The 26,229-nt window shown below is 46.6% G+C and overlaps 1 protein-coding gene and 1 long non-coding RNA gene across 3 annotated transcripts in view; both read left to right on the top strand.

The window, feature by feature from the left end:
* LOC149341216 (peroxidasin homolog) overlaps positions 1-26,229 on the top strand; it is a 283,056-nt gene that overhangs the window by 95,732 nt on the left and 161,095 nt on the right. Inside the window, exon 1 of one of the 2 annotated variants that reach the window (XM_089543163.1) lies at positions 6,047-6,223. The exons of the other annotated variant lie outside the window; for it this stretch is intronic. The gene's annotated coding sequence lies outside the window, so the exon portion shown is untranslated. Of the gene's footprint in view, positions 1-6,046; positions 6,224-26,229 lie in introns of those variants that run through there. 2 annotated transcript variants of the gene reach the window in all.
* LOC149341217 (uncharacterized) lies at positions 1,986-5,354 on the top strand. The gene is made up of 3 exons (XR_016282629.1): positions 1,986-2,758; positions 2,826-2,939; positions 4,680-5,354. It is a non-coding gene; the product is annotated as an uncharacterized LOC149341217 (long non-coding RNA).

Raw genomic sequence — 26,229 nt, 5'->3', positions numbered from 1 at the left:
TACCTGCTAATAACATTTTCAATGAAGCCATTTACACATGCATTGAGTAGGCGAGTATTTATGCAGTCAATCGTAAAGACACAGTGTAGTGTCGCAAAACCGTACGCATTATTCGAAAGAAAAGGAAAGTATGAAAAATGGCCTGGCTTAGCTTATGGTTAAGCCTAGGATGCGAAGCATACCGCCGGCGGAGGCTGCGCGTCCGCAAGCGAGCGCACGAGTTGAGCCCCAGCTTTCACAGCTGTTGTGACGTCATATCACGTGGTGCGCCGATGTAGGTCAAGTGGTAGCTACGCGGCCGCGCGCGGCGCAGCAAGGAAGAGCTCGGTTGTGCGGCTAGTATGCTTCGCATAAAAAAACACCTTGCATTTGCAGTGGATGCAGTCCATTAGTATACGCCACCAAAAACAACAGCGCCTAGTGTGTGGTGGAAACCGAATACTTTCTACGCGCACATCACGCCGGCCTGACGTCACTGGAATTGGTAGCGTTCAGAAACAAGGACAGACGGTTCTTCTAGCATAACACGCAGATGCCTAAGTTTTATACGTTCTATCTGTTACCTCATCTTATTCACTGTTTGCCATTCTGAACTGAGCCTGCACTGCGGTAAGTGTTCGATGAAATGCGATACGTAAAAGGAAAATAAAGCATGAAAATAGCGTAAATTAAATGCCACGGGATCTTGGAAGGCAACATTTCGAAGTCATTCGTTGCTTTCTGAAATAAAAGATCTCGCTGTTTCATTTTTCCTCTTTTCCTTCAACCTTGTCTCGTCGCATGATACGTTTACCTTCACGTCCGTTCGGTTCCCTTTAATTTGTTTACGTGCAGATAGCTTTGAATAGCACGCTATGTGTTATGCCCTACACTGAACGCAATACAACAAGGAGCCAATCTTCGTCTACCAAGCAAACAAAACTCTCAGAAGGGGAGGAATAAGCAGCCACAAAAAAACAACGTCACTGTTTTCTTGGCCTCCTAGTGAGCTTCAACCTTGAAAAAAAAAAATGGACTATACACCAGCCATGCCCGTAGCCCAAGTGGCCTTGTCAAAGTATACGTGGAAATAAAGTATGTCGCTTCGTTCTGCCGCCTTCAATGGCGTGAAATGTCTCGCAGCTTATTCTCTGCGACACATAATAAGTAAAGTCGCATTTGCATGCAGCATTACATATGGTGTAACGCTGCACGCAACTTCTTTAAAACAAGACAGCGACTGGCGCACCAAGCAAGGACAGACGACACGGAGGAAAGCTCATTACGGGTCGATCTTCAAAAAAAACCAGAGACAGAAGGGCATTTAAGGCTGCTTCCTTTTCTTTAACGGTGACAGGCTGATGGCAGCCCCCGAAATTGGACGCGGAAGTAATCATTCGTTATGGAGCGCGTTTTCCGAGAATTCCCGAGCACGTTGCCTCATGAATAGTTTCATTCCAAATTTTGCGCCCTCGCATTCTGCACCTATCCCTGAAAACAAAACAGAAACCAAAAGAACAAAAAATGAATTCGTTTTTCGCGCCTGCTTTACGACTTCAAAGTCCCGAGACATTTCCGACTTGCTTTCTTTAAGCGGCCCTCTGCATCGGGATGGCCCGCCGAGGTGGGGAGGCGTTGCAATTTGAATAATGCCATCGATTTAGCGAACTCCAAATTGATTCCTCCGAGGACGCCAAGGAGTGATGTGAGCATTTCTCACAGCTTGTTTGTCCCCCGCAGCGAGCGCGCCCTTCACTTCCTGCCCTCCTCCTCCTTCCTTTTCCACTCGTTTCACCGTCTGTCTCGGAGTCCACAACGAAGCCTCAGCTTCAGGTTCACGGATGAACTGCGCTTCGATCTTGCAGCGGCCAAATTAGGCTTAACTGCGGCGCCGCTACGCTTGAAGACTGCTGTTGGGTGAGCGGAGAAAGCGGTCCCCACACTGTAAACACAAATAAGCCCAAATAGGAGTATAAATAGCTACTGCCCGCTTTTAAACTCCTTTTTGAAGATTGCGCAACCGGCGGTAAGTAGTAAAAAAGAGGAAATCCTCCTTTTTTACTGCCGTCGCGAAATCGAAGAGTAAAATAAAGCATTTACATGATTTTACTACTTTTCCAAGCAGGAGCATGTCGGCTTCAATACTCCTTCAGGCCCTTTATGCACTCCTTAGTGTCTGCCCGCCGCCTAGTGGCAGCTCCCGGTTCGCTGCACTTGCAGGTGACGAGCCGGCTGTGTCGTCGCTGCCTGGTCGCTTGTCGCCTTTGCTTTTGCTGCTTCACGCACGTTTGTCACGTTACGAGACACCGGATCGCCGCAGCCTCGCGCACCAATGTGCGCCACAGACAGTGCCTGTGAAGCCTCCAGTGTATTCGGAGAACGCTTGGTGTTGCATCGCCTGCGACGGCAGTCTGCGAGAGGCTTAGCCAGCCGAGCTCAGTCGAGCCAACATGGCGGTGTGTGACGCGTCGACCTCCCCGCAGCCGCCAGTTTGCCGCCCGCTCCTTTGCGCGCTCTTGTCGTGACGTAAGACTGGACATCATCGACCTTAGCAGCAACGTGCTGCAATGAACGTCTCACTCAAGCCAGCAATATGTGCAGAAGCAGCGGCTAGTCATTCATTGTCTACGCAGCATACAAGTGTTGGCTGCTGCCGTTTCGCCGCGCCGACATGGCGGTGTGTGTGTGACGCACCAGTTTTCTCTACACCGTCGGCCCCTCGTTCTTTCGCTGTATTGCAAGAATACTAAAGACCGGATTATCATCGTCGTGTGTACTGGTAAGCAGTATTAAACTCTCCTTTGATGCCATAGATGCGCATGCACTTAACGCCGCTCCCTTTTCAGTGTGCGTATTGCTGTGAACCACGGATGCGCCGATATGAAAGACTTAACGAGAACAGCAAAACAGCAAAGGCTTCATTGTGGTCCGGTGGAGCCAACTCACACAGCAGGCATGAAGTAAGTATCTGAGAAATTTGTTGTTGCATGCGGCTGAAAAAAGAGTGTGGCACTGCAGTCGTGGCTGTTACGTTAACGTGTACAGCTGGAAGTAGGGTCAGTTCTTCTAGGGACCAAATTTTCTTCATGCGTTCACGCCCCATGAATATGGAAAAGCTGTACAGGCAATGACAGGTGAAAATGCACAGCCTTGGGGTCTGTGAATTTTTGTCACGTTATTACGAACAGTGCTGAGAACCCTGCCCTAATCGGTTCCTTCCTTTCCTGTGTTTTAAGAGGGCCTTTTTATGCAAACAATGCAAGCGATTTTATTCTTTTCAGTCATAGCACAGGACATGGCGACGCCTTAGCGCTCAAGGAGATTAGCTAAACTGTTACATTTTCCGAGTTGGTGGCATCTTAACGTTGCAGCGATTTTCGGCAGCGGACATGAGGTGGAAACCATACTGAACGCTGCCTTTCTGGATGGTTAGGCGTCTAGTTCCAAAATGTGTCATCTTGTAAGCTCTTCGCACTTGAAGAATGTTAAAAGAAGTTTCCACTTCGCGTGCAGTTTCCGAACACATTCCATTTTGTGAAACTCGTGGAGGCAAGCGTTCCGGTTCAGACTGCTGATCCCGGGAAGGCAGCGAAAGAAAAATAATAAAGCATACGCCAGTGTACAAGATCCCCTGCTCGTGCTGGACGTAGTACATTGGCGAAGGCAAGCATTTCCCAGAAAAACTGAAGCAGCACAAAGCGGATGCCAAACAAATGAACAAGGAAGGAAGCGCGGGTTGACAAGACTGACTTCCAGGGAACTATCCTTGCATCAACTGTCTACGACTAGTGACCCGGCGGATGACTAACCGCAGGCTTAAAAAAGGCAAGCTGTGACTCACTCGCAGTCACACCTGCTGAAAGAACCAAGAAGATTCCGAAACGTGTTTTTTTTTTTTTTGGTTAGCGTTCTTTCCTGAAAGTATATTCCTTTCCCAGCAAGATAGACCTGTCTAGAATGTTTTCTTTTGAACCCTGGCCACGAATGTGAGGGCAAAGCTTAACAGAAGACAGGTGGCGCGGGAGGGTGGGTCTGGTGGTAGCTTTCTATTCCTAACAATGCCTGCTATGTCAGTCACCCTTGCCCTGCCTTTGACCTATACAGAGAATGACGACGTCGTTAAAATGCGTAGCTGCGGGCTCTCCCATCAAGGAAATTGCATGTAGGCTTCCGCTGCGTGTATGCAAAGCGCTGTCTTTTGTCTGCATGTTCTGATATGGTGCCTGAAAAGCATGAGGAACCTCTGACAAGTAAAGAAAATTATACCTCAAGGCCTCTTTCGGTGCAGGAACGCAGCCAAAGGCAGCGCGAATGCGCAAGTGCCTCAGTGATATCATTTTATTTTTTCAGTTTTACGCTTTGCGGGAAAAATGTTCCCTATCGATGCTGCTTCCCATTCGCCGTATTGCCTTAACGTTTACGAAAGCGGCTCTCTGAAATTTCTGATTCCCTGAAAACCGCGTTTAGCGTATGTCATCCGACAGGGTACAGGTATGTATTAGCTAGTTGATTACCTACTATGTTCTACTAGCTAATCTTTTGTCATGAAAAACGTTTAAACTTCAGTAATACCTACTTTATTGAAAAGTGCACTCTGAACGGCTTTGGGACATTGCACTTCCACACTTGAAGCACGTCATACTTCATGCTTAGAGGTGCAATTCCTCTGATGCACTTTTTTTTTCTAATCTTTCTTTCAGAAGGAGCCTGTATGTTGACAGCGAAGCATTTCAAGGTTCCCTCCTTGCTTTCAAGTGTGGCATCTCTATTTTCATTCCTTTGGGTATTTCAATTCTGTACCCAAAGACAGCGCGGGTTAAGGCACTCTTCTTTTCTACAGGGGCCAAGACGTTCGTTCTCTGCAACCGTCGAAAGCAAGCTGCCGAACACATGTCTCAAATGTTTTGTACCCAATAAAATATTGTTTGAAATAAATCACTGTAAGTTCATCGACGCATTTATCCTGGAATATCAAGCTCTAAAATGAGCCTTCCATACGAATACTTTATTTCAAACCGGCTTCCGCGTCAAGTGAAGTAATATACTCGTCTGGGAATCATAAATGTAACCCTATTGTGAGGAAAATTTCTCCAAAAATTTCCTTTCAAAACTACTTAAAAGGAACAGGCACGTACTCCTGAAATGTACTATAAAGGTAGCTGCAAAGGAGTATATAATACTTCTATTAATTGCCATGCTAACTCCTTTGTGATCACAAATTTACTCCTAAATAAACTCCCGTCTGCAGAGCGGTAACACTTTACTCCTTCTAGCACTCCGAAAGTACCCCTTCAAGCAGAGGAGTAGACGATATACTCTTATTCTGAGGAGTATATCAAACCCCTTTTCGGGAGTGCGCTACGCGATGAGCCATTTACTCCTATCCGGGTGTTTTTCGGTTTGCAGTGCATGCTCTCCCACTTAGGTCGATGTGAGACTGGAAGAAAAATCTTTGCACGCGGAGACAATGGGGAGGGCTTCGAGAGGGAAGCAGCGGCCAGGGACCCTAAAGTAGATTAAGAGGAGTATAGGGAAAGAAGCCGAGGGAGAGAGAGAGTGGAAGAGATGGGGAAGGAGGGACAATAACGGGAATCACTACAGTGTCGGCACAAAATCCCAGCCGTGTTCGACACACACTGATCTCGGCGCTTCCGGCATTTGTCGCCTAGGAAGAGGACAAATTTGAGGGAAGCAGGCGCCTGCGCCTTTTATTGAGTTTCTCGCTGTTGTGGCGCCCACTTTTTCCTCCTTTTTTCCTGCACGGCCCGTGTTGCTGTTGTTGCTCGCCTTTTGTCGCCGTCGTCCCATCTTCGCCGTCGCCTTGGAGAATAGAACACGCCACACGTGTTTGCTTTCGCACCCTAGCATGCCGAGAATTCCTTTCATGACTTGTCTTTTCGCGTTCCTTTTTCCTCCCTTCCTCAATATTTCATCCCGGCGTCCTTCGCTTCGTTACTTACATTCCTTCATCTTCTCCTTGGAGCCTCCTCGCCCGCCTTTATGTCGTCGTAAAAAAGGGAGTTGGCGCACACAGCTTATTACGGGGGCGGCGTCCGCCTCGGCCATAACTTGGCGGCGCGCCGGAGACGCTGTAAGTTGGCGTCCTTCCATCTCCTCCCGGTGGGCCGCCACATTGTTGCTGTCACCGTGGGAGCGGCGACGCTTTTCGATCAGCGCTTGCTGCTTTTCTCTGCCGGCTACGCTCGCGAGAGAACAAATGAACGCGGATCGAAGAAGAGAGAAGGTATTTGTGCGTCGCTGGCGGCGTAATTCGCAGCGCGTTCTTGCCATAGCTCGGTCAGCGCGGCGTCGTCGCCAACAACGCCGGCCGCCGCTGACGCGTGTTGGAAGCGGCGCCTGTGCTTTTCCTTGCTCTCTTTTCACCCTCCTCCTCCCCACAATCCCGTTTTCCCATCTGCCGTTAGCGACATCGTCCAGACGCCAGATTGTGCAATTATGTGCGTTAACTCAATACGCCGCCGACACTGCCCGTCAAGTTAGCCGGCGTGCATTGTCTCAGCGTGCCGTCTCGGGAGTGGCCGGCGCTCTGTCAACATCGGGCGGCCGTGCACGTTTCTTCTTTTTTTTTCCCCCCCTTTCCTTTCATTTCTTCCTCTCCGCAAAGCGGCCTGCACCACATCGGCAGCAGTGTCCATGTGCACCCACGTCTTTCAGGACTGCGAGAACCTCATCGATTGCTGATTGTGTCGTGGCTCGTCCGAGCAGAAGGCAAGAAACACGGGAAAGTGCTTTTCTCGGGCTCCGCTCACTTTTTTTTTTTTTTTTGCCGACTGCATGCGATGTGTAAGGCTCAAGCCTTCGGTTGATCATCCGAGGTATGCAGCCACATATTCTTCCCACCTAACGCACAGACAGTGATTATCCGGCTAATTGAGCTGGGCGGAAATGCGGAGACCTTCTTTGTCTGTTGCTTAAGTGCGAGCTATGTTATTTACGCGTTGGATATCCTCCAATGCTTCTTTGTTTTTCTATTGTTCAATTTGAAATAAATCAAGGAGTTTTCTAATTGGTATTACCTGCTCTCGTGTCGTTGAAGAAAAATGGTTTACTTCTAAAACAATGAGATGCTGAATAGTAATGTCACATTGAAAGGTAATACTTGTAAGAAAAGAAAATAAAACAACTCATCGCTCAATACACATCGATACTTGCGTGTCTAAAATGAAAGGAAACGTTCCAAATAAAAACATACAATTCACTGTGATAATTCAAGCAACAAGCAATGAAACAAGGCTCAAGGAAAATGAGCTAAAACTGAACGTGATAATGATATACTACCAACAAAATAAAACGTTACAAAATTAACCAGGACCGCACTACCAGCTCTTATTCAGTGCAAAAAAAAATTCACTTATTCCTCAGTTGTTTGTTCTTTCTAGTAGCGCTTTCTTACGTAGGAGTTTCTTTTGTCAAGGCCACTCCTGTGTTGCAGGGGCAAGGCGTGCTCGCACCTGACGCGTTCAGGAATTTTAATGGTAGATTTTGCTTATATTTTGTTCAATGGCTGAATCTAGCATTCTGACAACTACGGACTGCGTGGCTGAGTGGCGTACGCACTGAAGAAGACGAAGCAGGACGAGTAGGGCCATTTAATATATTACGCATCTTTTAAGCCTGAGGACATCATCATCATCATCATTACGCATCTAGTTGTCTCACCCGTATATGAGCCAATTCCCAGCAGGGGGATTGCTCTATTTGCCACGTGGGAGCAATAAACCATATTTAACAGAGAGACAAGCAGCTTACGCTTACAGATTGTGCTCGTTTATGCCTAAGTTTCGAGCTTTAAATGCTTTTAGCGTCCACTTATGACAATCTTAGCCAAATATCTTCCCGAAATCACGGCAGAGTCGTCAGTGAAATTGATGGCAGTTTCCGTCCGAACGGTGGTATGTACTTGAAGAAATCATTCCAAAAGGAGATGAGTGCGTTTGTATCCGCTATGCACCCTGGCCAATCCCCCGCCGTGAGTATGCACGTGCCATTAGACCTGAGGACATCATCATCATAATCATCATCAGATAGGCTTGTGGGCCTACCTTTCTCGTCCTTCATGTTAGAAACCTGTTCCCACTTCAAACATCTACCAACTGGCCAAGATGTCGGCTCATCTGTAGACTTATATCAGGAAAAAAACGTTCCCCTGTACTCTGAGCTGGAATCGAATCCCATCGAACGCCGCCAGCAGGACGACAGCGTTTCCAGTAGGCTTTTTTTTTTTTTACATGAATTCCACTCGCTTGAAGTCAAGTGGCTGCACTAAGATCGATACAGCCACATAGACCGCACCCCTCACTAGAGTCCGGGCCATTAAAACACCGTCGTGTGTTTCACAGATACTCGTAGTTCCTGCGTGAAAGCACCGGTGGCGATGGACATCAATACAAACGGAAAGAGCATGCACAATTACCATCGTCATGTGTCACTCGTCATAATTATCTAGTACGTCCTTCATTCGCCGCTAGCGCTGCGATCCCTTCATGGGGCTCAATAGTTCGTGAGCAAGAAAGCATTTTCAAAATCGGAAGCTCAACATAGGTTTGACGCAGAAGCAGTGAAGTACTCGGGTGGTTGGCAACGGCATCGTAAAGCGGCGGCACGTGAACCCGCGAGGACGGCTGACAGCGTCGCAGACGCCAAATAAAAAAAAATGTTCGCGCGTCGCACTCAAAACGCATATCACCTCGCCGACACGGATTCAACGAATGCTTCTAGCGGCATGCATTGGGCGCCAAAAAATGTGCAACGCCGATCTTGCAAAGCATCTCACGCTGGCATACCTCAGCGACAACATGGAACGCATTTTTTTTTTCATTTCTCTCGTGCGATGCATTTCCGCATGACACCACATCTAGTGGCAAAGCACGCTTTACAAAAAAATTCGCTGTGGCTCAGCTTGGTTAAGCCCGGTAATTGCGAAAGCAATATCCGTACCTACGCCATGGTACAGCTGGTAGTGTAGCTGGTTGTGGTGCTTGTGGTTAGACTTGTGGTGATGCATCGATTATCCAATCCAATCCAATCCAAACCAATCCAATCCAATTCAATTCAATCCCATCCAATCCATTCCATTCCAATGCAATCCAATCCAATTCAATCCACTCCAATCCAATCCACCCCATTCCAATCCAATCCACTCCTATCCAATCAAATCCAATCCAATTCAAACGAATGTAATCTACTCTAATCTATTCTAATCTAATCCAGTCCAATCCAGTCCAGTCCAATCCAGTCCAATTCAATCTAATCTAATCCAATCTAATGCAATCAAGGTCAAATGAAGTTCAGTGGTGGTCACCGCCGCGGCACGGCAAAGGCGTGAAAGTGCAAGTAGTATTGCTTTGGTGGTCACCGCCGCGGCACGATGGTGGTCACCGCCGCGGCACGGCAAAGGCGTGAAAGTGCAAGTAGTATTGCTTTCGCAATAATAGTTGTCAAATGTCTAATCGAGTAGAAAGGGCAACTGCACAGATAATTGAAAACGGTACTCAGCTTTGCTATTATTCTTAGGCATTCCAGAACTGAAAGCTTGCCGAACAAGAGCAGATAAAGTGACGTAAAATGGAAGTGCATGAAGGCGTAACCTAGTTACAGCGCCAGTATGATACCATGAAAAACACGTTGTCACAGCAAGACATGTGTCGACAAAGAGATGGTTGTTCTCACTGCGATAGGAGGCAGCGCGGAAATACGAACACGAAAGGTACACATTACTGGCGGTGAGCCAACAAGCTCAAATCAAAACTCTAGTACTTCTAAGATTGTTCGAACATTTAGTCGCGTTTTCAAGGGTACCGTAAAGTTTGAATGACTCAGTTCAATTCAGAACAAAAAAAAAAGATGGGAAAAATTGGTTTTGAATGCTGTTTATAAACCTTTTTTTTTCTAATCCAATAGCATTAAAGCTCACATTCCGCAGAAATAGCAGCGTGTGCCATTCAATTTGCTGATTGACCGAGAGTGGCCACGTGAGCTTAAGAAGTCATACAACCTGCCCACCGTAGCAGGTGACAACCGGGCCGCCGGATTGAAAGGCCCCGTCACCTTGTGACGCCATCACAATCTGCCCACGAGATTTTGAGCAGCCTGCCTACCGAAACACCAAATTAGCAACAACAATCACCAGACAGAAACACCGCATTATCAACAATGGGTATCGCTAATGTTATCGCGTTCCACTAGGTACGTTAAGTGTCCTCCAAGTTTTACTGTTTAATATTAGGAGAAATATTAAAATTATGCTTTCACTTTTCAATGGGTGTCAGCAAACTCGTTCGCGCACATCAATCTGCTTCAAGTCATACACGTTCGTCCTTGCACAGTGGTTAGTTAAAGTTGAGCGCCGAATAGCTCCCACAGTGTTAACAGCGAGTCGAAAGGAGAGGAGCCGGCGGCCGCAGTTCGTGGCCAACTGTGTCCGCTCTGGAACGCCCTTCCGTAACAAAGTTGTTTGGGGTGCGAAGGCCCGGCGCTCGCCTCATATTCATGCTCATATTATACGGCACGGGCGCGCGTGCCAGCGCGCCTACGAAAGGGGGCGGGAGGACCGCCGCCAAGTTGGGGGTCGTCGGCGAGCTCGCGTCTCTAATTAAGCCCAGAGTAGGTTCTCGTGTCCGCCGTGTCCGCGGCGTCGAATGCTCGGATCAGCGTTTTCGTGGCGGCGGCCCTGCGCCGAGCCCGCGGAGCCCGAGGGAAGTGCGGTGTGCGTTATCATAACAAGGCCCGAGCCTGCGCGCCATCTAGCGTGATTAGCCGCGGACAGCGGACGAAGTTGCACTCCTGTGGCATGCGGCGCGACGCCGCTGGCGCGGACGTCCGGCGCATCTCGGGCGAAACCTTTGGTGACCTCCTCTTTTGTCATCTCCTCACAAAGTTTGCGCGACGGCCGGAGCCAGTTAACAATGCCCGTGCTGTTTGCAGCTCCCTGGCTGTGATGCGCGACTATCTCGCTGTTTCACCCAAGAGTCGCATTTTTGCTGTCATTGACCTGCGCACATAGGTATCGGTCACCTGAGACAAGTGCACGAAACCGGCCGCATGCATATGAAAGGCAACCTGTATAGCCTTCCTTCAACATGTTTCTCCCTATGCACAATTATTTTTAAGAAAGTGATGCCTTCACATGGTTCCATAGATTGTTTGGTTTTAAAAGTCCGCACGAACTTCAAGCGACGAAGAGTCATGTAGATTAATTCTAGTTGAGTTAGATACATTGTTGCTGTGACACATTTTGGTACAACGTTACGAAGAAAGTAGAAAAATTGGCCTCTTCGCAATGCAAAACTAAATGAGCAAGGTTCGGGATAAGAGGTATTCGTTGCCTTGTAAAGCCTTTTCAGAGCTTTAAGAGGCTTCTTCACTCTGTGAATTGGATTAGAATGCAACTTTTTATGCATGACACAGCTTCGACGCTTAGAAGAGCACGGCTGATATTCCGAATACGTTTATTTACCTCATTAAATGGCGTGCCATTTAAGCATGTGTAAAACTCTTCCAATGGATATATTTTGTATTGTGACTAGTCGACCTCTCGAGACTCATCCTTTGAGGAAAGCATGCTGCCAGCAGATTCATGAAAAGCTTCACTCTAAGAACTTAACGTTTCATACTGTTCGATGTCACGACTAGCATGGAAAAAATGGCTTCTTCGGTACAAATCAAGTTGATCATGCGCTTTCAGACTAAGCTCTGCACGAGACCTCTATAGAGCGCTGGAACTGAATGCTTGAAACATAGCTCATGACACCCTAGTGATTTGTTTCACTCAGTTATACTTCCTAGAAGACACGGAAATTCATGCAGCTTCACCAGCGTTCTGTGTAAAACGGACGCACATCCAATCCAGCACTGCACAGCACGCAACTCACCATACTGCTCGAGCGGGTCGCGGTCCGACAGTGCGTGCTTCTCAGTCCCCCCGAGCCTTTATGCCTAGCGTGCATTTATTTCAGCTTGGAGAGGCGTTGATGTAGCCACAGCGCTCGTCTAGGCCGACCTCTAGCCGAATGATGCGCTGCGGAGACATGTTGTTGTGCGCGCGAATTGTTCCGGCACGCGCAGTGGTAAAGGGCGGGGTGAGGGGTAAAGCGAAAAACACAAGGTCAATGGAAAGCTCTGCCCACAAAAGCGGGCTGAAAAAGCGGGGTGTAAAGACATGTTTGCGGCGGCAGCAAACGAGTTCTGGCGGGGTCACGTGCTTACTGCCCCGACGGAGCGCTTTCTCGTCGCCGCACTCTGTACGAGAGCAGAATACCGAGGCTGCGGTTGGAGCTTAGGTGATTTGGTTTGGTTTATGGGGGTTTAACGTCCCAAAGTGACTCAGGCTATGAGAGACGCCGTAGTGAAAGACTTTGGAAATTTCGACCACCTGGTGGGTGGGAGTAGAAAGCCGGAAGTGACGTACAGTTCAGTATTACACATACACGCCCAAGTAGAGACGACCATGCCTAAGAAGATTCGCGTGGTGCTGGAGACACCTGTTAAATTGTGCGCCTAATTTCTCTCTCTCTTTTAAGCCAATACCTCACTTACCTAAGCATTACTGGCATGTCCCGTAACTTTTGTATGGCATAATATGGTACGTATGTAGCTTTTCTATTTCAGAGGCACTAAACAAAGCTGCTTTATCCCGGATACGTGATATCTGCCGCTTGCTTACGTGTATGAGCAGTAACCGTAGTTGCCAGGCAGCGAACACCACCTACAGGCAGGATTTGCGACTTCTCTCTTGAAACTGCCCGACCAAATCTCCACATCCTGTGGCCTTCTGCTGATAGCCGTTTGCTAGAGACCCTATAGCTATTGCCCTAATTACCACAATCGCGGTCGTAATCGAGCCGCCATTGAACAGGGTAGTGTGCAATGTCGACATCCATTCAAAATCACGCAACAGCTTGGTGCGCTTCCTCATTCGTCGCTCCTCGAGCATGACTTCACTGCGCTAGCTGCTGTAGGAGTCAAGGATGGTCCGTTTTGCGTCTTTCGGTCGAGTCTGCAAATGCGTCAGTCACGTGACCCGCAATACTTTGCAGTCATTCGAACAGCGGAGCCACTACCTCCTGCGAGGGCTTGAATTCTCCGCTTCGCCGGTGCTCTTTTGTCCCTGCTATAGCGAGGGTTGCGAAGTCATGGTGGGGATATTCCCAGGTTACGTAAACAAGACAATGCGTGACTCTAGTGGCAAGGGAGCCGTCACTGAGCCACTTGCTATCGTGGCAGAGAAAACGCATTACCCAAAGCAGTACCCGGAAGAACTGCGCGAACGTTGGCGTGAATTCAAGCGCAAGTGTACGCTTAACCGCATAATTTATCAGTAGCAATAGTGAAGCATTTTTAAGAGACCAGCGAGTGCTTAAGTTTCCAGCATTTTTTCTGATCGTATGACATGTTGTTCATTTTCTGTAACTCATTTCCTGTAACATTTTTACTCATACGAACACGAAATCCCGTCCATAGTGCACATATTTCTGCTGACAGCTTGTGGCTATTTTAAAAGCTTGACTACTCCGATGGCTCAAGTCTAATTCTAAAACGAACAGATGTGTGGCCATCCAGAAAACATGTGACAATGCCGCACGGCACCGGATGGTAGATCGATTAGTACGCTTTCGAAAGTGAGAGGAGCTCTCGGTTAAGCAGTGGCGAGCTTCTAAGGCACTCTTCAAGGCGATGCATTGTTATTAGGTAATCAAATGTGCGTAACTTTAGGGGGAAAAAAATGAAATTTCATTAACAATTGGGATAGGAAAGCTAAGGCCTCAGTTGAATTTCTTAGTGATCGGGTAAGTTTTCAAAATAACCAACGCACTTATACTAGAAACTGTGGTGCAGAAGAGAGAAGACTTCCGCCTCTGACTAAATATTAAACAAGCGAAGCATTGACTGCATGAAGGTGAAAAAACGAGTGAGACTAAGTGGCAGAAGACCTCCTAAAAATTGCAAAGCCGCATCACTCAGAAACTTGCAACCGTTTCTCTGAAGAGCTTTATCGCCTCATGAGAATGTCTTGCTGGGCGAGTTGGTAGCTGTTCATTGTAAATATATAAAGGCGCCAAACAACGCACACACAAAAGAATATGACAAGACAGAGCGCCACGCATCACTGCTTTATTGTACATATACGTATGTGTTTTCTGTAAAATAAAGCAGTGGTGACTAGCGCTCTATCCCTCTGTCTTCTCTTGTGTGCGTGTGTTTTTTGCGCCTTAAAATATTTACCATGAAATATCACCTCAAGCTATGAAAAGACGGGAAGGAATGCTATAGTAAGGCTAATGTGCCTGAACTCTGTTGTGAAGACTAGACACATTGCAGACAGAGGAGCTTACTCGGGGCATTTTCAGGGGCCCTTGAGTAAATATCGAAACGACAGAGCAACGACGAACGCTATGATATTAAGATTTTGGAGGCTTTCTAATGGCAGCAGCGCACACTCTCAAATAAGGAGCAGTACGTTGAGAACCAAATCACTTAATAAATGTCTCTAATCTTATAATTGGTGCAGTTTCTTGCCCTTGTAAATAAACAGCGATAATCTGCGTGTTGCGTTTAGTGGGCACGACAGAATTCTCAGAGTGGTAAATTAAAATTTACCCAAACTTTAATGGCTAATGGATGGGTGCGCTTATCACGCAAGTGCTGCCGCTATGCAAGTAAATGGGTAACTTATATTTGAAGCCAAGAAAATATAGGATGGTTTTAGGAAAAGTGAATCCAGCCCCGTCTCGTTACTTAAATAGTCATACAAAAGCCTCGATATTCGCTCGCTCGGAAACGGATTCGTGCACCTCGAATTCTCCTTTAGAAACCAGTATTAATTCTTAACAGAATTATATTGCTTTAAAAGCAACCTTGTTTTCATTCCTTTCCTTTTAGGCTAATGCAAGAAGTTGGTTGTCGCAGTAAATTTTCGTACGCACAAGATCATAATTGGTGTTCACAAAACCGCCTAGGGATAATCCACCCTCTAAGAGCGTTCAAATATGCCGTGTAACAATTAAATAACTATTTCTTGGTTGGAAGAGTAGTGTGCACTATTAAAAACCTTGGATCCTATTCCCAACAACGCCTTCGACCCTATTGCGAGCTGAAAGTGCCGAATGGGACGTAAATGCAGTGGGCGTAGCACGAGAACTGCATATCATCCGACACATTGTAAACTGTAATTCTTAACAAAAGTGCAAAATTTTTCATTCCACAACGAACCTCTGCCGAAAAAATCCCGTTTTTTGTTTTTTTCACTGTGTCAGGAATAGTTAGCACTCCTCTCCGGAATTCGCGATCTCAGCATGCATTCCAAACTCGCCGCTCCACGGTCCCGTCGATACAAGAGACGGGTTTCTAATTTGAATTAAAAACAATAAATCTGGCAAAGTTTTTCACCGCCTTGCACTCCGTTGAAAAGCAGCGTTCGTCAAATGCCATCTAGTTGCCGGTTACACGGACAAAGGCGTTCCATGGTTTAAAGTTCCTGAAAGCAAACATTTTCGCTGGAACAATTTCCCACCGTTTCAAGGTAGGGGAATGCGACAAGAATAGTTAAATACTGCACGCACAGCTGTCAGTGGGTTTGCCGCAGATAATTTATATATATATATATATATATATATATATATATATATATATATATATATATATATATATATATATATATATATATATATATATTTGTTTTTCCACCAGACGTCCAGGCGAAGGCTTGCAACGAGGTTTCGTCACGCGTACGATGCGGTCTGCCTGTTTTTTGGGCGGCGCCTAAAGAAGAGTCCGTGAACATCAACTACCACGCGGCGTGGAACAACTGTCGAAAATGGGTCCCGTTTATATAGAATAATGTATCGTTTTATTTCTTTCATTCACTTTTCACCGGCTAAAGTTTAATGCATCACCTGCCCGCTCACGAGACGGGCAGAAAACTCAACATTCGCCAAACTCTGCCTCGCTCCACAACTACTAAAGAATTAATTCGCGTCTAGCGACGGCTAGGCTGTTGTAGCCACGTTTTTACCTCGGTTCAGTTTCGTTTACCACACCCCATCAACAACTTCTGGCGCGCTGCAAACACTTTCGCAGTTTGTGAAAGGAGCGACGCCCGTCTTTTGTGCGAGGCAAACACATGCACACGGTTGAGTGTGAGGCGCTCGATGAAAACTAGCGTGGCAGCACGCGTGTAACGAACAAGCAATCGGATAATACGGCCATCCTTGTTTTAGGCGAAGATACTAAAGGCGCAGGGAACCAGGCATCGGGCAAACTGTATGCCTTATGTAGTCCTTCTTCTGATGTATTTCATGAGATGGCCGAGAGTTTTTAAAAAAAGTTAAATGCACAATGAGAACAGCACCATCCTATATTAAGAGGGGGGGGGGGGGCATAAAGGACGCATTTATTGCTGAGAAGATTTGATTTTTTTTAAAAAAAGGGACCTTTTTTCACTCTTTCCAAACTCGAGACATGGGCAACGAAAAAGGACTACGTGGTCACCGTTCGCAAGTGAAAGGCAGTGTAACCAAGCCAAGGAGCCAGCAAATATTAGACCGTATTCCTTTGCCTTGTGACTTTTGGCGTTTTTATGGCTCTTTTGCCCGTTTGTTCCCGTTGAGCCGCCTGACACAGTCATTTTGCTAATCAGTTTAAACTTCTGCAACGTCAAGTTTAAATAGTAGGCCTCGTGATGAAACAAAAAAAAATATTGTTCTGACGCGTGTTCTTTGCATAGAAATCTGCTTTTAGCTTTCGCGTCGGTCTCGCACCTTTCTGTCCTGTCCGCCTTGCAGTGTTGTTGTTTATGGTTTTTTCTTCTTTCGTTTTTTTTTTGGTCATTTTCAAATGATAAATGGTTTCAATTGGTTGGTTTATCGGGTTTAACGTCATAAAGCTACTCATGCTATGAAGGACGCCATTGGGGTGGGCTCCGGATAATTTCGACCACCGGGGTTCTTTAACGTGCATTAACATCGCACAGTATACGAGCCTTTAACTTTGCGCCTCAATCGAAATGCGACCGCCGTGGCCGGGATCGAACTTGCGTCTTTCGGGTCAGCAGCCGAGAACCGTAACCACTGAGCCACCGCGACGGCTTCAAATGATAAAAGTACCTTATATGCATGGCTTTGCTTGCATTTTAAATAAAAGTTTCTAGTTCAGCGCTTCGTCCTGTAATCCCCCTCGATCTTGTGCTCGGTCTCTATGTGCGCTGGTTCCTGTAAATTGAAAATAACAAACTAGCCCAACAACATCAAGAGTTGCTTGAAAAAAAACAGAGAAGGGGGCTGTCAACGTCCTGATAAGGAAGGCATATTAGGGAGTCCTAGGCATTGCAATCACCGCTTCAATAGAAATACTACTGAAGCTGGGAATCTGCAACACGCTGAATAAATAATTGAAGCGCAGCTAATGTCACTGAAATGCCGCCTAGCCAACAACAATACAGGCAGAGCAGTGTTAAACAGACTCAGACTGTCATACCTAAGCACAATGTAAGACCGACATGAAGCTCTCGAAGACTAGAGCAATATTTTATTAGTAAAGCCCATACCAAAGAACATGCATCCAGTACGCCACGCAGAAAGAAGAGAGGCCAGAGCTCAACTCATAGGAAAACAACGCAAGAGCAACAGAAGCGCACTCTGCACAGACACGGCAGGGCCGGTTGATGGCATCATGACGATAGCAGTCATAGACTCTGATGGCAACCTGAGAAAGAGCTCTTCATCACAGGCGGAGGAGGCAGCCATTGCGCTCGCAGTAACCGAAAAAAAGAAAACGAATTCAATCGCGGATTCGCAAGAAGCATGCACGAACTACATCAGGGGCAGGCTAGGGCATGGAAGCCATTAGGATTCTGACGGACATAAAGCAAACCGAAAAAAAAGCAACGCTTAAACGGACACCAGCGCATCGGTCTGTAGAAGGGAGCGAAGAAACACAAGCCGCAGCCTGAGCACTCCTACCCCGGGCATCCCAACACGGGAACGGGCACAAGTACTCAAACGCGCCGACCACATACTCAGAAAGCCTACAACACTACAGGCTAGATAGACAGAAATGCGCGTCACCGGATGAAGAACTAGACAATGAACAGGAAATAACACTGAGAAGAATACAAACAAACACACTCAATCCCACAATACCTGACGCAATCTACCCATAAGTCTATAAGCCACAATGCGCACACCATGGCAGAGGGGCGGACCTTTACTGCATGGTATGGGCCTATCAAAACAACACAAGATAAGTCGACAGGATAAAAGAACCGACGATTGAGCGGTGGAAGGAAATGCTGTCCAGCTCAGACCCGAAAGTTCAGCTGGAGCTGACCGCAGGGGTTAGAGCAGCTGCGAACTGCAACGTACTCCCGGAATAGGGTGACCGACTTCCAATTTTAGTTTCAATTAAAGTGTTTTCGCCATCATCGTCGCTCTTTCCACTACGTAAGACAAACACAGTAACGATCCGTGAAAAGAGAGATTTTATAATCGTCTACAAGAGTTCACCTACTTTTACTAATCTGTTGTTTAGTATACCATACCCAGTAAATATGAACTGCCCACTAGGGCCATCTTTGCGCTTCAGATGGTACTTACACATACGACTGGTTACATGCACAAGTTTCTTCATCAGCTTTCTTCAAGCAAAAACAACAATAAACACAAGCGTTTTCAATTCCAGCTGAAGAAAATACAATTCCAGGCAAAAATTTTGGTTAAGAAACATCTGGATGAACGTTTATGGCTGTGAAATGTGTTGGTGCGTTTTAGCCGACTGGTTTATGTTGGTTGACATATCGTGTAAGAGAAAAATAACCAAACATAACCATCTCTGAAAGCAAGTGATAAGCCTTTGAGAAGAGAGCCTGAAAAAATACAAGTGCTTGCCCGCAGCTGAAGTGCAGAACCGAAATCTAAGTTTCTGTCGTGCGGTTTGCCTTTTCCTGATTTTTTTTTTTTTTGAGCATACGTATTTTCATAGTGAAAACGCAAAATAAGGACAAATACGAGAAAAAAAATAGAGACAGGTCAGACGACTTCAAATAAAGGCTTTGTAATTTCCTGAAATAGGTTTGCGCATTTCCTTTCATCAATTTCGTTCAGTGTAAATAATTTATCTTTTCTGTTCTCTTTGCTCTCAGAGCAAATTCGGAAATTGCGGCTTACCTCGTAAAAGGCCGCGGTTGATGGAGGATGGCATTATCAATGGCCATCTGTCCGTCGACGACCGCGAGCCATTTAATTTCTCCGCTGGGCCCTGCTTTCTCTGCTGCCGGCGTATTGGCGCGGAGAAAATAGAGGCGGGCCCGACCACACAAAGCATTCTGCAGTGTTTACTCAACGGCGAATTATTGAAATTATCTTTTCCCAAAATCCGGGCCGACTACCCCCCTCAGTCTGATCCGGCTGGCGCGATGTTTATTAAGGGGCATCTGTCATGGCTGAGTGCTTGCGTTAGTCGGGAAGATTTTATTTATTCAGTGATTTCGGGGACGAGTGCAGTGAATTTGTTGGGTCAATAGTCGTTCCGCGGGAGGAAAATTATTGGAATCGAGCCACACTTTCAAACAAATCTGACCCAATTTTGATTAGTGTCCTAGCTATATTAGCTGTGGCATTATGCGGAGTTTTTTTCCTTTTTCTCGTAATCATTCTATGGTAATTGTAATTACCTAACTAGAATGTGTTTTTTTTTATGCTTTTGTAAGAGAGTTTCAGGCTATTTCATCACCTGTTTTTTTTTTCGAGTCATGGGTGTGGATGTTCTCTGCACAACTTTTAGCAATAGTGAGATGCCATCTCCGAAAATTCGTACAATGAAATATTATCCTAAAAAGAAACGTGGGAAGTGGTTTAACTGTCCAGCATCTAATGCGAAGCACACCCTATAAACTTATACCTTTGAGCTCCCTAATTAAGTAAGTAATGCGTGTAACACGGCACTTCAGATCATGTGCAAATGAGCACGGACTTCTCTTCTTGAATGACGTCATCAAACATGTTAATACAAGAAAGCATGCTCACCTGAATTTTGTTTGCAGTGAACGTTCGTAAGCGGGCAGACAATAACGAACGCTTCACGATTTAACAAATATTCACTTCTACTTTTATCGTAGTTGCACTGGCTTTCAGTTCAGCGCGTGGGCACCTACTGGACTGCTCACACCATGTGTTGGTTGCATTTGCCGGTTCATTGCAGGCCAGGCTTGGAATGAAGAACTTTGCGCTGCCAGTGACGAGAAAGCGTAAAGTGAGGGTCAAGCGAGCTGACTTTCTTGCCACTCCACTCAAGACCTTACAAGCGGGTAAGATTGGGCGTCTATGGCGCTAGGTGTCATATCACCCAAAGGACGGCTATACTGGCACTGAGTGACAGACCCCGGGTTGAAATGCCTATTACCAGTAAAGCCCCCTAATATCCGCGCAAGCACCCAAACTCTTATTTTAATTTTGGCAACAACATCAGAAATAGCACCTCTATTTCCACCGGACGATCGGAACGAAATTACCTGAAGAATAAATGTGTTTTGAAATGCATTTGTTACGTGCTGTAAGAAAATGAGAAACAGGTCTTTTTGCCCCTCAGTGGAATGTATGTAGCAGCTGCAGACCGGAATATATTCGTTTATGGAGCAGGAATAAAGCCTTAAACAAAAGCTCGAAATCGGGCATGGACTGCATGGAGGGCTATTAAAAGAAAAATGATGGAGGCATGAGAGATTATTGACTGATGCGAATGATGGACGCGGAAGGAGGGCAGCGCGTGTCACGTAACAAGCTACCGTTAATAGAGAGTTCTAGTATAGCGTTAGCGTTATAGCGCACCTAAGGGAAATTACGTTAGCGTGACGCAAGCAACTTCTCCCCAAAGACAGTTTTAGTATAGCGTTGTGAAAACGTTAAACGCAGTCTGCTTTACATGGAGGCAAAAGGTCCTTCTAAAATGGTCGCCACTGCCGCTAACTTGCCGAAATATCATATTTCAGAGTCTTTTAAGCCAATTATTACAGCAGCGCTTATTTTCGCCAGCAAGATGACACAGAAATTGAAATAAAATAAAATAAAAAAATTTATAGCAGTGGCGTCATCTAGACAAGGGAATGTTAACTCTTGTAATAAAAATAGCGCAAGGACACAGGACGAGAACGGAGAGTAGACACACACGGCGCTGTTAACTGTTAACGCTGTTAACGCAATGTTAACTACAAGCCGATGGAGCAAAAATATTTTCTATCACATAGCGTGCAATGTTGAAAAAAACTTTTGTAAATTTATTATAACTTGTTGTGTTACATTAAATAAGTACATAAAACACAGCGACAAAGCTCGAAATGTCTCTTTTTTTGTTCCGGACGTTTGTGTTACGTTCCAGGCCGTTGCAGACGGTAGCAGTGCAGCTTGAGGTCCCATTAGGCTTTCGCTCTCCAGAATCGAGAGCGTATATCAAAAACTCGGCTGAATTGCAGCTTAAACTTTATTGTCGAAGCAAGGTAAGCCGTAGCGAAAAGCAAAAACAGCAGTAGTTGTAGGTAAACATGCCGACCGGAATCGCAAGGACTGCTTAATCGGCTGAAGCGGGCGGCTCTGGCTTGGAAGGACACCGCCACGCTAAGGGCGCAAAAGCCGCAACGCTAACTTTTGAAAATTGTGTGCGTACGCTACCGCTATTTTCCCGTTAGCGTTCTGCGCATGCGCACTCTGGACCCGCCATTCCGCTATGCACGCAATTACGCAAAGCCCGCAATACTAAAACTCTCTAAAGACACGCTGTGTCCATCAAAAGGAAGGAGTGGGTTTGGGCGAGATGGCTTCTAGGGTAAAGAGCAGATTGCAGGGGAAAAAATGACGCATGATTTAGCCTGGTTAGGCGAAATGCGAGTTAGGTACGCTAGCACTTCGGTTTTCCCTTTGGTTTTGATGTTTCCGTTTCACTCGAGGGGGCACTTAAGCTCCGCCTTAAGTGTGTGACGCGACGGAGATAACGGGTTAATCTCCATATATGTGGAATCGGCCACTCTCTTCTTTCCATTCATAGACCCTGGGAGTCCCCATAGCAATCCTGGCTCAGTGGTGCAGCGATTAAGCGATGCGCCATTCCCCTGAGACGGCAGCGTCTACCACTGGCGGGGCTTGTGGGAGCCAGGTTGCTGTTCCAGAGCAACCTCTCGCGGCCACTCATTACTTTGAGCGCCACCTGCCACGGTCGGCTGTGTGCTTACAATCCGGGTGTGTTGTGATGACGCCTCAAGGTCACGTGACCTGGGTGGGCCACCTGCTTACTAGTGGGCCACCGAGGACAGGTTACCCACTACTCGATGTGCAGCACACAGAGAGACCTCAGAGACAACGGCTAAGCGGCTTAGTGAAGCTGTAGTGCTAACGCACTAAAATGTACCCAGGAACGCCAGGGAGAACGGCGCAGGGAGATGGGGTTGAGGAATTCATTGTAGACAGCGTAGCCGCAGCTAGCGGGGGCCGGCATGACTGGATACCAATGGCAGATACCATTGTGCCACGGTAAATACAGCCCGGCTGATGATGACGAGGATACGTGCTTTCCACCTCAGCACCGGTCTTGTGCTCTGAGTCTGCTGGTTCAGCATGTTGCAGCTATGAAAGTTTGAAATTAAAACAAGTCGGAGAGTGCCGGTGGCGATGAGTGACCCATATTTTTTTGGGATCATTACAAGTGCTTTTAACTCACTATCCCCACCGACCAACAAAAAGATGAGAAGTGGTGGAAAAATTTCACTGCTTTAATTGAACACAATGGCGGAAGGTATATCTATCGCAGCGGCGGAAGGTATAGTCGTCTGAAATGGTCGTAACTAGTCCACCCGACATCTGCAATAAAGCTTGTCAGAGCGTGCGTCACTTTATTGTCTTCATGACCCACAGCAAACGAGAAAGTATTATTGTCCACGCCTTCCCAAACTGCCATTATTTTACCGATAATTAGGCATTTTAACTAACGGCAACTCATAGTATCTTGAAGGAGCTAGACACCGCAGCGGACACGGGACAGAGAAAGAAGACGACACAGGGCGGCCCCCTGTGTCGTCTTCTTCCTCTGTCCCGCGTCCGCTGCGGTGTCTAGCTCCTTCATGTCTCAACAACTGGCCTACACATCTACCCTCCTAAGTCATAGTATCTTGTTCCGGCCCCTGTGTACAGCAGATGGAACCTCATAATGGATGCTCATCTTCAGTTCCCCATTGCGGTTGCTACTGCGTAACCACACCACCATTCTCCACCCGTAACCAGCACTGCGAGCGAGCCCGTTCCTGTACCCTTCATAACGCAGATGCTATCTATCCTCCACGCTTCCGCCATTGATTAAACGCCTTCCCTCGCGAGTCCCAGGGCGCCCGTAACAGCGTCGCCAGTCATGCGATCGCCTCGCGGGTTCTTCGACGTGGGGCCGATAGCCCTCCTTCAGTATACATGACCAAGGGAACCTTGGTGGCCGACTCGAGGTGCCACTGCACTGTCGGTGCTTCCCAATAAGCTCGCCGCGCTTTGAGGGCGATGACAAGAGCTCATTACTATCCGCCGCGACGCGAGTGTCGGCGCGGATAGTGCGCCCTTGCTCATTCCTGGCGGCTGCGGCCTACAAGCGTGCTGGCGAGGCTCCGCCGGCCTGTTTAATATGTATGCTCGTGCGCCGTCATTTATTAACGGCCTACTCTCGTGATTTGCGCCCGGACGGCTGCTGCTTCTGCTACGGCCACTTCCGCCGGCGTCCTCCGCAGCTACGCCTGCCGTGCCTGGTTTTCGTCTTAACGCTTGGTTACGCCGCACACTGTACTATTTTTGTTCGCGCGAGCCTCGGTTCCAACCAAGCGTTCGGGCGATTGACACGAGCGACACACTTTAGAGAGGCGTAATTCTTTGTACTTTATCAACACATTCTAGCCTGCGTCGATTAATACCCAAAATTTTTTTTTCTCATTTAAATGGTCTAGTTCACTGGACAGTGTGTTTCATGATTTATGCTCCAATAAGCTAATGCTTGCAATAAAAGACTGACCTCGAAATTTATAGTTTTTAACGTAATGTCTTGCAGAAAACTTGAAGCTCAGCAGTAATATACGGCGTCGCAGTGTCATGCAGCTTTTATTATTGTATTTTATTTTATGGCGTAAGGTCTGGACTCCATATCGGAGCTGTTCGTGAAAGCTTGGCAAGGTTAGTAACAAACAACTGCGGACGCACATTTCCAACACAACTGCGCTTTTCTGCTATTCACAATATCTTTATGAATTTGATTCTATACAAGTTGATAGGTGGGACGTTAACGTTAACAGACCGGATGCGGGCAGAGTGGGTGATGAAACAAACGCGGTTGATGACATCCTAGTTGAAATTAAGAAAAACGAATGGGCTTCGGCAGGGCATGTAATATGAAGGCAAGATAATCACTGGTCCTTAAGTCTAACGGAGTGGATTCCAAGAGAAGGCAAACGCAGCATAGGGCGCCAGAAAGTTAGATGCACGGGTGAGATTAAGAAGTTTGCAGGGATATAGTGGCCGCAGTTGGCAAAAAGCAGGGTTAATTGGAAAGACATGGGAGACGCCTTTGCCCTGCAGATGGGTGTAGTCAGGCTCATGATAATGTGACAACCAAAAAGAGGCGATGCATATTTTGCGTGGTCGGCGTAGGTGACTACGCCGAAGATTGAGAACGAGGGGGATGCGTCTCGTGTTCGGCAAGCGGACCCAGCTGGTTTCATTCAACCGTCCCGGACTGAATAAACTCTTGGTCGTAACAATATATACAAGCTGCTGCTATAGACCTTTATCAAAAAGAGGTCAATTGGTGCCACCAAATTGGCCACAGGACTGTGCTCATAGTACGGAAAAGCTGAGGATTAAGCTTCCCAACTTTCTCCCCACATCCGTTCGTCCGTCCTTTCTTATGGAGCTTTGTTTGGCAGCACGCAAAGTGGGAGAAAGGAAAACGGGGGAGGGTATATGAAGAGAAGGTGGGAAGCAACAATTGGCGGTGGTATAGAGCAGAGAAAGAGCATGAAGTGTCACAGTTTCACGTGTTAATGGACGGACTGGATCACACACCAACCACTGGCCCACTCTGAAGCCGTCAGCGGCAGCACCTGCTGCATCCGTAAAGACCTAATGCATACTCTGCCGCTAATGCATACTCTGCTAATGCATACTCTGCTAATGCATACTCTGCTAATGCATACTCTGCTAATGCATACTCTGCCGCATCAATGGCATTGATCATCTATAATTTCTTTTTTCTTCACTCTTTCTTTTTCTCCGCTGGTTGCGAATGAATGTTTGACTATGCGCCTTGCCTTTAAGATTTTTTCCACAGTCACTGAAACGTCCTGTAAATATATCTGATTGTTCCCGGCGTCAGAAATGGCGTCGCTTACGTATCACTGTCGATCACCAAGAAGTGGCCGGCGAATTAAAAGTGCATAAAAGAGATTCCTGAAAACTCCTTTCGTCACTTTTTTCATCCTTGCTTCCTTCTTTCTACTTTATAAGGCAATGCCTCATCCCAGCCCGTCTTCATAACCCCGCGGGCCTTATTTCGAGACAGTTCACCCTGGACACGAGGCAATCGAATTATTAAATTCAAAAGATATAGCGTTCATTGTTTCATTCACTGGTGATTTATCAGTGTTAGACAGAAGACGTCTCATTAACCTAATTAGGAGACGCTCCCCAGCCACCATTCTCTCATGTGAATATGAAAGGCATTGTCGAATGAATATAAAGTGAGAGTCCGCATGGAAGTTACTTTTAAAAAAATGGCTTATAGATATAAACAAAATAGAAAACTGGACCACGTGGTTGTTTCGGACCTGTTGCTTGGCCTTTTATGGAACCTGTTGACTGGCAGATGGCTCAAAAAAGAGAGTTTACGATGACATGCGGCTCTGTCTTATTTTCAGGAGATTGTGAATTCACATGATTCATGGTTGTTTGTGCACAAGGCGCAGACTTATTTCGAGTCAATTATGTATCTTTAAAGTGTTAAAATCTCTAGAGTAATATGGCACAGATCTATTACAATACATTTCGCACCGAATCGTGATTAAGAACATGCTTCGGGTGGCTTCCTCGCTCCGTTTACGAGAAAACTATGAAGAGGTATGCACATTCAATTTCTAGAAATCGAGACGTCGAAAACGTACTGGCTTAAAACAAGTAAAACTGAAGGATGTACTACTTGCGTTTTTCTGAGTGGTGCTGAATCCAAAGC

This window comes from Amblyomma mixtum, chromosome 5 (genome assembly GCF_055824585.1).
Source record: "Amblyomma mixtum isolate Tamu chromosome 5, ASM5582458v1, whole genome shotgun sequence".
Classification (NCBI taxonomy): domain Eukaryota; kingdom Metazoa; phylum Arthropoda; class Arachnida; order Ixodida; family Ixodidae; genus Amblyomma; species Amblyomma mixtum.
Note: the sequence above shows the minus strand (reverse complement) of the source record. Positions and strands in the feature narration are given on the sequence as shown.